The sequence below is a fragment of the Rhinolophus sinicus genome, chromosome X, assembly GCF_036562045.2.
Source record: "Rhinolophus sinicus isolate RSC01 chromosome X, ASM3656204v1, whole genome shotgun sequence".
In the NCBI taxonomy this organism is placed as follows: domain Eukaryota; kingdom Metazoa; phylum Chordata; class Mammalia; order Chiroptera; family Rhinolophidae; genus Rhinolophus; species Rhinolophus sinicus.
The window spans coordinates 24,381,677-24,393,642 of NC_133768.1; positions in this window are offsets into that span (position 1 = coordinate 24,381,677).

Genomic DNA, 11,966 nt, shown 5'->3' on the forward strand with positions numbered 1-11,966 from the left:
TTAGCATCCAAATGTAATAAAATGTAACTTATTTGAAAAATGGTGAATAATCTAATCTATAGAATCTTTTGTAGTAAAAACATTTTCTACATACATTTGTATGAGACAAAGGGTATACTCTGAAAAAACAATCACAATAGATTCATATCAATGTTAATAAGCTACAAATAGGGATGTAGGTCTTTCATCATAAAATAGGTATTGAGCCAACAATTTTAACACCCTAATTTCTTAGGTATCTTTTGGGTAAAGTGTATTTTAAGTGGAATTCTTTTTATATAAAGTAAGACATTTTTAAAAAGAAATTTCTTTGAATATACTATAAAAAAATCATAACCCACATTGGAACTGAGTAATCCAAATTAATTTTTATCTAAGAGAAGTAGTGATATTTTGTTTTGCATTGTACTGTTAGTGAGAAATTTAATTGTAGATGTACAGATGCTAAAAATACACAAGCAGGAAGACATAGTGAAACATTGTCGTGCTCCCAAAACTCTTTTTTGGAGCTCTGCTGTAAAAGACATTTAAAACGTTTTTATCCAAAACATGTGACTAGCGTGTTAACTTGAAATAAAGCAAATGGCATTGGAGTTATACTATTCCTTTCCCTGCCTTCAGGTTTCTAGGTTAAGGAATAATGAGTTTTGTTTCTAAAATTGCTTTTAATAGAGCTAATTTAGTCCCCCTGGGAAAGGGATTGGAGAAAGGAAGGTAGAGTTTTTCTTACATGCTTTAGTGATCAATTGACTTTAGTCAATTGACTAAATGAACTTATCCAAATGAACTTGGTCATTCTAACCATGTATGCTTAAAGATTTTCTGAAACCAAAAGGAAAAATGAATTAAAATTTAATTCTGCCATCAAATATTTGGTTACTAAAGTAAAATATACTTAGATTATTAACTTTATGTAAATATCTTCTCAAAATAATAAATAACAAAAAAGTTAGTGATGTCTTTAGCATCAAAATTTCAGTTTAGGGTAGTCGTAGTTTTTGATAAATAGTGAACTGGGTGTATCGGTTATCTGTTGTTGCATAAGAGACTACCCCAAAACTTCGTGGCTTAAAAAAACAACCATTTCGTTGGTCACAATTCTGTGGACCATCAATTTGGTCTGGGCTCAGTGGGGACAGTTCTTCTGTTGGTCTTGTTTGGATCACTCATGGGCATACAGTCAGATGACAAGTTGGCTGGGAGCTGGCTGGCCCCACTTGACTTCACTAACACATCTGCTGTTAGCTGAGGCTGTTGGCCAGAGCACCTAAGTTCTTTTTCATGTTGCCCATCCATCAGGGTAGCTCAGGCTTTTTCCCATGGTGGCTGGGTTCCAAGAGGGCAAGAGTGGCACCACACTGGGTTCCAAGAGGGCAAGAGTGGCAGTTCTAAGTCCTCTTGAGGCCTTGGCTTTATGGGCCCAGCACGCTTCCACTGCGCTACTCTGCTGTCTGAGGCCTTGGCTTTAGACTCTACCTCTTGATAGGAAAGGCTGCAGATAGCCTGTGGCCATATTTATCTATCATAGTAGGTTATTTAGATCAACCTTCTCATTGAAAATATCAAAATAATACCTTAATAGTATTGATGAGCTGAAAAGACAATAGCAAACACCCAGGCCAATTTTTAATTTGGGGATGATTGCCTGTCATCAGAGATATACACTATGAGAGCAGCAAAGATGAGTAAGCTTCACACTTGGAATCCAGAAATCCAGGCCCAGGACACATTCAAAATAAAGGGAGGCTTATAGGCAATTCTCCATATTACAGAAGGACCCAAAAAGACTATACCTCCAGGATAAGGACTGGTTCTACTCCCTATCCCAGCAGACTACAGAGAAGCCTGCCTGAGCTCTAAGCAGAGCTAAAGAGGAAGAAAGAGAAGGTGAAGATCTAGGGCTTTCTGCCTGGGTTTGCTGTGACGGGCCAGCCGTCACGAGTCGATGGGTTCCCGAATGGGGGAGTGGGAATGAATAAAAGACACTCTCACACATGATGGCGATCGCGGGACTTCAGTGATCCTGAAGACACTAAGTTTATTTTACTGCACCCACATAAGCAGTTTGAGCACGTGCAAGTATGTATTAACATAACAAATGTAAATTCTTTAGCTTTCACATAGAGGATACAAAATTCACCGAAACTCACAAGTAATTATCTTATCAATTGCCCTGATAGGCATCAGCCTTCTGTGTCTGGGAACTGGCCGCTCCCACCAAATTCCTCGGCAGCTTACAAGCTCAAGCTCCCCTCAGGTGCAGGCAGAGACAATTGCCTCAGGGGGAGGAAACAGGTAGCATAAACCGAGCCATTCTGCAAAGCTCAGAGTTTCCTGTAACCATGGCTCCCCACAGTTTGCACAGTAATTAGTCGTGTGGCATTTGTCTAGTTGTTTAACTTGTTTGCATCATTCCCTCATCTAGAAAATAAAGATAATAACAATCCCCACCTGTTAGAGTTGTGAGGATTAAATAAAACAATACATACGAATTACTTTGAACACGGGTGTCATCAGCAACTGCTCAGTAAATGTTAACTATTATCGTTCAATAGGTAGGAAAAATGGTCATGGTAAGATAAGGCATTATGAAAGGAAGAGGGTCTAGTGGGGTTTTTCTCCTTCTTTCAGGATCCTCCTGGTTCCTTCATGCCCTATGCCCAGGCCAAAATATCAAATGCCTACAGAGGCCAGGCAAGAAATGTAAAGAGGGAAGAGGAAAAGTAAACAGAGAAAGAACTCTGTAGAAACAGACCGCACACCCTATGTGAATGGGGATTGTTGCCACGAGGGGACACTCTGACATGGTAATTTATTGAGCTATTAGAATGTGTTTTGTTCCTGCTGTATGTTCTTTGTTTTTTTCCTTTGATTGCTGGAGGGCTTTATGCTTGGGAGGGGGAGAAAGAGATAAATGCTTCTGAGGACAGTGAGTGAGGAAAGAAAGGAAAGAAAGAGGACAGAGCCCCGAGTTTCCACTAGAGGGGAGACTCATGTTCTTCTCCCTACAGAGACTCAGGTGAGAAACTTCAGAGGCCTCTCAGGTGGGCAGGAGTGGAGAGGAGCAGGTGGTGGAGTGGTGCTCAAGGAGGCGGATCCTTGGACTAGAATCTTACTAAGGAACAGGCAAGCTCCCTGAATCCCTTAGGGGCTGCTCAGAGAAGTTGAGTGATTTGCCCAAGGTCAAAAAGCAAGTGAGTAACAGAACTGAGACTCCTGCCCAAGTGTGTCAGACTCCAAAGCCAGTGCTCTTCACCAGACTGCTTAGCATCATTGACTCTCTTCTGATCATGATTAACTGTTGTTCTGCCATATGTATTTCTGGGGCCAAAAGCTGGGTAATGTACGCTTTCAGGAATGTTACCAAGAAATGGTAGTGGGACAGTAGACAGTAAACTGCAATTCAGCCACTCAACCTGACATCCTACTGGGTTAACTTTGATTCCACAATCTAGTCTATGACACAGGCTTGCTTCCTAGAAATGTGGCCCACTTTCACTCAGTAAAATTGCCATGATGAATATTTGCAGTTACATTTACTTGCAAGCCTTTATTTTGTACACCAGCAACCTCTGCCATTAATATTTACTATTAATCCATAAAGCATATGTAATTGTACCTAAGTAGGTGACCCTAAATTGCAAATTCCTATCCCATCAACCACAGAGGATTTATCTCTTCCAGGAGTAATTCATTTTTTTCATCACTGATTCTCTGGGGGGATTTCAGAGGCTTCTTTCCATGGCCATTACTTCTCATATAACTGGCAAAATAGCCTGAGCAACGTTTGAAAGTGCTGGATGTTTGATAAATGCCTAGAACTTTCATTTAAAGTTAAGGACAGAAGGTGATCCTTTCTCTGTGAATAATAATACCAGAAAAGGAAAGAATGTGTTCATATGCTTGGGATAAAAAGGGCACAGTGAGTGATATCACTTGATAACTTAGTTTAGTGAACAAATTTCTTACCCACCTGTTCTGGCAACTGACAGGTGTAGAAATAATAGACAAACTAAAATGTCTCTATAAATTTCATAAATAAAATGGATAAAATAAAGGGACCTCAGATAAACAACAACATTTAGGAAAAATTGGAAATAAAAAGTCAAAGAAATAATCTATGTCTTAAAACTTCTTTAAAAACACATTTCAAGCACAGAGGGGTAAGAGAGAATGATGAGAGAGAGAGAGAGAGAGAGAGAGACAGAAAGAGACAGAGAGAGAGAGAGAGAGAGACAGAGAGCACAAATTAAAAAATAAACAAGCAAACCAACCAACCCAGGAACTCAGTGAGGCCAATGGATTTAAAAGTCATTATTGAAAAGCCCTTATTAGTCAAATATATGGTGACAGAAGGAGAACTAACTCTGGGTGGTGAGCACACAATGTGATATATAGATGATGTATTACAGAATTGTACACCTGAAATCTATGTAATTTTACTAACCATTGTCACCCCAATACACTTTAATTAAAAAAAAAAAAAAAAGGGAAAAGCCCTTATTAGCTAACCCTGCAGATCAAAGACAATGAGAGACATGGAGCTGACCCGGATTCAGTTTCGATCAACAGACTCCCCAGCTGCCCCCCAGTCATGTGAGCAAAATCAGTGTTTCTTTTCTTACGTCATAGCAATTTTGTTTTGTCATTAGGTACATACCAATAGTTGACTGATAACAATCATTATGTCTGTTAGAAAGGACATTTTTTAAACGGAAAGATTACATAAGCAAATGCATAGTGATCCATGAAATACTTTGAGTCAAATGCAAGATATTTGAGACCAGAAAATAATTCAAAGTTTCCTCATTAGAAGCACAAAAACGACAAGAAGTGATCCCGCAGTGGCTGGAGAGCCGGCTGGGGAATCAATTCATCAAAGCCATAGTGATCCAGGAGGAGAGTTAAGGCATGGGAAGAGCATCAATTAAGTCTGTGCTATGGTCTTGACGACTGAGGACATACATTATGTCACCACAGCTAGACACTAGGTCAAGAACACTGTCAAATAGTGGTTGTGCCTAGATAATAACATATTGATTCTACATAAATGTAAATAAACCCCCGAGATCACAGGAAATCCTCCCACAAGTTTTGAAGTCACTCTTAGTTAAAACAACGAAACCATGTGTGGCAGATTGTTTCAGTAATTGTCGCCAATTTGGTCACAGCCCCCTGTATCTATGCCCATGAGTGATCTTGTGCAATGATTGTGCAATGACTGGGCCAGACGACGAGACTTGCTTTGTCCAATGAGACCACAGTAAATGAGGAGCAAACAAAAGCTTGAAAAGTGTTAGCACTTAGGGAATGGCTTGTCTTGTTATTCTTTGGAGCCCTGAGACCACTGTGTATAGAAGCCAGGTTTGCCCACTGAAGATGAGAAGATCACATGGAACAGTGAATACGTTATCTCAGCTGAGGCTTCTAAGGTGGCAGAGCTGCCCACTGACTGCATTCACATGCAAGAGCGCAGAGATAGCAGCCATACAATAAATGACCAGCCGTACAATAAATGATTATTGTTTTAAGCCATTATTACATTTTCAGGGTAGTCTATGACACAGTAAAAGCTGATACACCATGTGAATGACCTCATGGATTACCTTTGCAATTCTTATCCAAAAGAAAGTGTGTCTTGTTTCCATCTCTAACAAGTTGGTAATGTGATACTGTGATTTATAATAAGAAATATATATTTGGTCTCCGTTCTCGTTCCTGGAACAGAGCTCCTAAAACCCTTGGAATTTCCAGTGCTGAGAGCCATAAAGGTGTTTTTTGTTATGTTAAAGAACAACTTTTGGAAAGCCCCTAGGTCACCTAGGGATGGGAGCTGGTTGCCAAGGAAACCAACCACGTGATTAGAAGGGTGAAACTTTCAGTTCCACCCCCTGACCTCGGAGGATGGGAGAGGGTTGGAGGTTGAATCAATTACCGGTGGCTAATGACTTAATCACTCCTGCCTGTGTAATGAAGCCGCCAAAAAAAAACCCAAAGGACGGCATTTGGAGAGCTTCCGAGTTGGTGAACATGCGATGAAGGAGAGTGGTGCTCCAAGAGCGTGGCAGCTCCACTGCCCTTTCCCCAGGCCTTGCCATGTGCATCTCTTCCATCTGGTGAGTTACATCTTTTTATAACACACCGGTGATCTAATAAGTAAAATGTTTCTCTGAGTTCTGTGGCTGTACTAGCAAATGAATCGAATCTGATTGGGGGTGTTGGGAACCTCTGAGGTATACCTGGTGGGTCAGGAGCACAGTACATCCTGGACTTGTGATTGGCGTCTGAAGTGGGGGGAAGGGAGACAGTCTTGTGGGACTGAACCCCTAACCTGTGGGATCTGACGCTATCTCCATGTAGTGTCAGCACTGAGTTGAATTGTACCCAGGTGTCGGAGAGAATTGCTTGGTGGTAGGGGAAAAAAACCCGCACGTTGGAACTGGGTGCAGAATCACAGAAACCGTACTAAACGTATTGAACCATTTGGGGACCTAGGAGTCAGCTTTGATAGCTCTCTCTCCCTGTTTGCATATACCTATCGCCAAAGCCTGTTGTTTTTACCTCCTATAAACCCGAAATCCATCTTCTTTTCTGCTTTTATACTGGCACCACCCTAGTCCAGGCTCCCATCTGAACTAAACTGGGAATCCTCCTACCCATCTACCTGCATCCACCCTGGCCCCACTTGGATCTGTTTCCCAATGTAACAGAGCAGTCATTTTAAAAACAAATCTGACCATGTCTCCCTCCCACTTAAAACTCTTCAGTCTCTCTCATTTATCTCAGGTATTTACCATGACCTACAGTCCTTCACAGCAGGAGCCGCCGCATCCCCCACTGCCAGCCCTATTTCCACATTTCCCCACATCCATCTCTTTACCTCAGCCCTTCCTCCAGTTCCACTAATGGGCAATGCTCCGCCTGCCAGAGCCATTTTGCATGCTATCGCTTTTATCATGGATTCTACTCTTGCCTTGCCACTGACTTCCCAACTTTCTCATCTCACCTCAGGTGTCACTTCCTTTGGGAAACCTTTTGTGGCCCTCTAGTGCAGCTTACCGTATTTTGCTGTGTATAGTGTGGGAAATTTGTGAGGGAAAAATAAGGATGCACATTATACATGGGTACTACTCATTCCGTATCTATATAAATTTTTAATTCTTTCATTTATGCTTATGAGTTAAAAGTGTAACTAAAAATCTATAACGATATCTATGTGCAAAATAATACCCTGGAATATGATAATGGGGTTTGTTGAACTTACGATGAACTTGCAATGATGAAGAGTTCTTAGCCTTCTATGATGTGTAAATATCGTATCTTGTACCGTGTATCTGTTCTTGTTTTGTAATTACGTGACATAAAATTTTTTGTACCATAATATGTTAAAAAATAAATGCTAAAATTCCTTTATAATACAAAAAACAAGTACCTAAATGTAAACAAATAAAAATTTGAGTTAAAAAATTAAAACGAAAGATTTTTTTTTTCCCCCTGAAAGTTTGGGCCAAAAACGTGGGTGCGCACTATACACAGCAAAATACATATATTCTTTTCCTTTATTGTACTTATCTCTTATTTTATTTTGTGATTGAATGTGCTGACATATACTCACATTCGTATGATTTCTAAAGTTAATGCCTGTATTCCCAGCTACATTATAAACTCCAGAAAGTAAAGAGTGCCAAGCTTTGCTCACCCCGAGAACTCTAATGTTACAGTGCCTGGCATATAACTGACACATAGTACATATTTGCTGATTGAATGAATGAGTTTGTTATGCAGAGTTATAGTTGCACTTGGCATATATAAAATATACCAATAGATATTTGTTGAGTGAATAAGGAATGAATGAATAAGCTTGGGATAGGGAGGGGATAATAAATGGAAAAACCCTATCTTACATGGCCTGGCATTCCTTCCATATAATAAGTTAAATAACTATTTTTGGACTGGATGAGTAATCTAATTAGAGGATTTTGAAGGGATAAATAACAATGTGGACAAAAGGAACAAAAGTTTGTTACCTTTATAATTGAAATAATTAAGTGGTCTCCTTTGAGTAGGCATGGAACTAATTTATAAACAAAAAATAAATTTAAATGAGATTCTCTGGATGTAGATCTATAAACAGTGGTGCGATTCTATGGGATAATACCTTGTACTCATAATTACTTAACATTTTTATAGTCTATAGGATGAATTCTCTAGGTTTGTGGAACACTAAATTTTCCTACTAGAAAAATGAGCATGAATTGAAGTCAACTTTCTTAAACATAAATAGAAAATATACCAGGGTGCCAAAAAAATGTATACACATGACTTGTAGTCATCTTTTCTTATCGGTATATATTGAGTCTTACAATTTTAGTACAGTTTTTTCCTTTCTTAAAATGTGTATACATTTTTTTTGGTGCCCTCTCTATGTTATCCTGTCCCTGATTATTGTCCTTATTAACCTTGTTTAAAGCCTCATCATCCCTCAAATGTACACAAATGTAAATATGTATACTCGGGCCACAGATGACATAGTAAAAGCCTCTACAGTAGACTGCTGCATACTGGTCCCTAATTTGTTCACAGCTTCCTGTATCCACATCTTTGACTGGTCCCCATGTGCACCGACTCGGTTCGGCTATGTGATTTGCTTTGCTCACAGAATGAGCAAGAAAATGATTGTCTCTTTAAGCCTCTGTTTGGGTTTCAGTTTTTAACACAGCAAAAGTTAACTTTCCCATTCTTGCTGCTCTTAGTTTTTTAAACATGAACATGATAGGTTATTCCACTATTTAAAAGCTTTTAGGATTCAGTAGTGGCGGAAGGAACCCTCAATCTGAGGAGTCAGGGCCTGGATGAGAAGGTCTCAGAAGAGTAGTCAAGATTTATTTAGGAGTTTGGTCAGATCTGTGTGAGTGTGTATGTTTGAATGGGTCAGGAAATGCTCTGTGTCCATGAAATTACATGTTTCTGTAGAGTCTAATCCAGGGGCATCTTTTTCATCTTAACAGGATAATTTGAAAAGACTTTAAAATAGGAAACACAGATTGGGGATTTTTGGCCACATGTGACACTGACTGAGCATTAGTAGTCTTAGGGAAGGAGAGATGTTGGCACTCATTTCTCTCCTTGTTGAATTTCTTTTCCATGTATACCCAGCATCTTAATGCAATATTCTGGTTATGTTGTTAAACAGTAATAAATAGGTCCAGATGCTTTACATTAAAAGGACATTTTAGTTAATATTCCTTGAGGAGAAGCAATAGTCACCAATGTTGCCCTTTTGTCTGGTCATTCTGGGCTCCAGATGGCCTCATCAGTGCTTGAGAAAATAGGAATTTTTTTTTTTATTGGGGAATATTGGGGAACAGTGTGTACTTCCAGGTCTTTTTTCCAAGTCAAGTTGTTGTCCTTTCAATCTTAGTTGTGGAGGGTGCTGTTCAGCTTCAAGTTGTTGTCCTTTCAGTCTTAGTTGTGGAGGGTGCAGCTCAGCTCCAGGTCCAGTTGCCGTTTTCTAGTTGCAGGGGGCACAGCCCACCATCCCTTGCGGGAGTCAAACCGGCAACCTTGTGGTTGAGAGGATGCGCTCCAACCAACTGAGCCATCCGGGAGCTCAGTGGCACCTCAGCTCAAGGTGCCATGTTCAATCTTAGTTGTAGGGGACGCTGCCCACCATCCCTTGCAGGACTCAAGGAATCGAACCGGCCACCTTGTGGTTGAGAGCCCACTGGCCCATGTGGGAATCGAACCGGCAGCCTTCGGAGTTAGGAGCACGGAGCTCTAACCGCCTGAGCCACTGGGCCGGCCCTCTTCCGTCCATTTTTAAATTGGATTGTTTGTTTGTTCCTGACTTTTATGAGTTCTTTATATATTTTGGATATTAACCCCTAGTCTGAATATGATTTATAAATATTTTCTCCCATTCCAAAGGTTGCCTTTTCATTTTTTTGATTGTTCCTTTGGCTGTATAGAAGCTTTTTCGTTTGATGTAGTCCCACTTTTTAAAAATTTTACTTTGCTGCTTTTTTAATTTTTTAAATATTCTTGCTATTTCTTTTTTTTTTTTTTTTTTTTTTTTAACTCTTATTTATTTTAAGTGTTCTTCCAGGACCCATCTGCACCAAGTCACACCGTTATTTCAATCTAGTTGTGGAGGGCGCACCTCACACTGGCCCATGTGGGGATCGAACTGGCAACCTTGTTGTTAAGAGCGCCGCGCTCTAACCAACTGAGCTAACTGACCACCCTTTGTTGCTTGTGCTTTTGATATCATATCTAAAAAGTCATTGCCAAGACCAATGTCAAGGAACTTCTTCCCTGTGTTTTCTGGAAGTTTTACGGCATCAGGTCTTATGTTTATGTTTAAATCTTTAATTCATTTTGAGTTAATTTTTGTGAGCGGTGTAAGAGGGGTCCAGTTTTAGTCTTCTGCATGTGGTTACCCAGTTATCCCAGCACCATTTGTTGAGGAAACTATCCTTTTCCCATTAAATGTTCTTGATTCTCTTGTCAAATATTAGTTGACTGTAAATGTGGGGGATTATTTCTGGGCTCCGTATTCTGTTCCATTGATCAATGTGTCTATTTTTTTTTTTAATTGGGGAACAGTGTGTTTCTCCAGGGCCCCTCAGCTACAAGTCGTTGTCCTTCAATCTTAGTTGTGGAGGGTGCAGCTCAGCTCCAAGTCCAGTCGCCGTTTTCAATCTTAGTTGCAGGGGGTGCAGCCCACCATCCCATGTGGGAATTGAACCGACAACCTTGTTGCTGAGAGCTCACACTCTAACCAACTGAGCCATCTGGCCACCCTGTCAATGTGTCTATTTTAATGGCAACACCATACTGTTTAAATTACTATAGCTTTACAGTATAATTTCAGATTGGGAAATGTGATGCCTCTGGCTTTGTTCTTCTTTCTCATGATTGCTTTGGCTGTTCAGGGCCTTTTGTGGTTCCATACTAATTTTACAATTGTTTGTTGTATTTCTGTGAAATGTGCCATTGGAATTATTTTTAAGATGGTAAACTTTTTTTTTTTTTAATTTTTATTGGGGAACAGTGTGTTTTTCCAGGACCCATCAACTCCATGTCAAGTCGTTGTTTTCATTGTAGTTGTGGAGAGCACAGCTCACTGACCCATGTGGGAATCGAACCGGCGACCATGGTGTTATGAGCACTGTGCTGTAACCACTCAGCCAACTGGCCGCCCACTGGAGGTTCAGCTCCAAGCTCAAGCCGTTGTTTCTCACTGGTCCATATGGGAATTGAACCAGCAACCTTGGTGTTAATGAACACTGCGCTCTAACCACTGACCCAACTGGCCGCGCACCAGTGGCTCAGCTCCAAGCTCAAGTCGTTGTTTCTCACTGGCCTATGTGGGAATCAAACTAGTGACCGTGGTGTTATGAGCACTGCACTCTAACCATTGAACCAACTGGCTGCTTCAAGATGGTAAATTTTTTTAAATTGGGGTATAATTGGCATATAACTTTAGTTTCAGGTGTACAACATAATGATTCAATATTTGTATACAGCATGAAATGACCACCACAATAAGTCTAGTTTCCTTTTCTCCTTGTCACTTTATAAAGTTACAAAATATGCGGTACAATATCATTGACTGTAGTCATCATGCTGTACATTACATCCTCATAACTTTTTTGCCATTGGAATTTTGATATGGGTTGCATTAAATCTATAGATGGCTTTATACAGTATGAATATTTTGACAATATTAATTCTTTCAATCCATGAACATGAGATAGCTTTCATTTGTTTATCTTCAATTTCTTTCATCAAAGTCTTGTAGTTTTCTTTTTTCTTTTTTTTAATTGAAGTTTATTGGGGTGACAATTGTTAGCAAAGTTACATAGATTTCAGGTGTACAATTCCGTAATACATCATCTATATATCACATTGCATGTTCACCACCCAGAGTCAGTTCTCTTTCCATCAGCATATATTTGATCCCC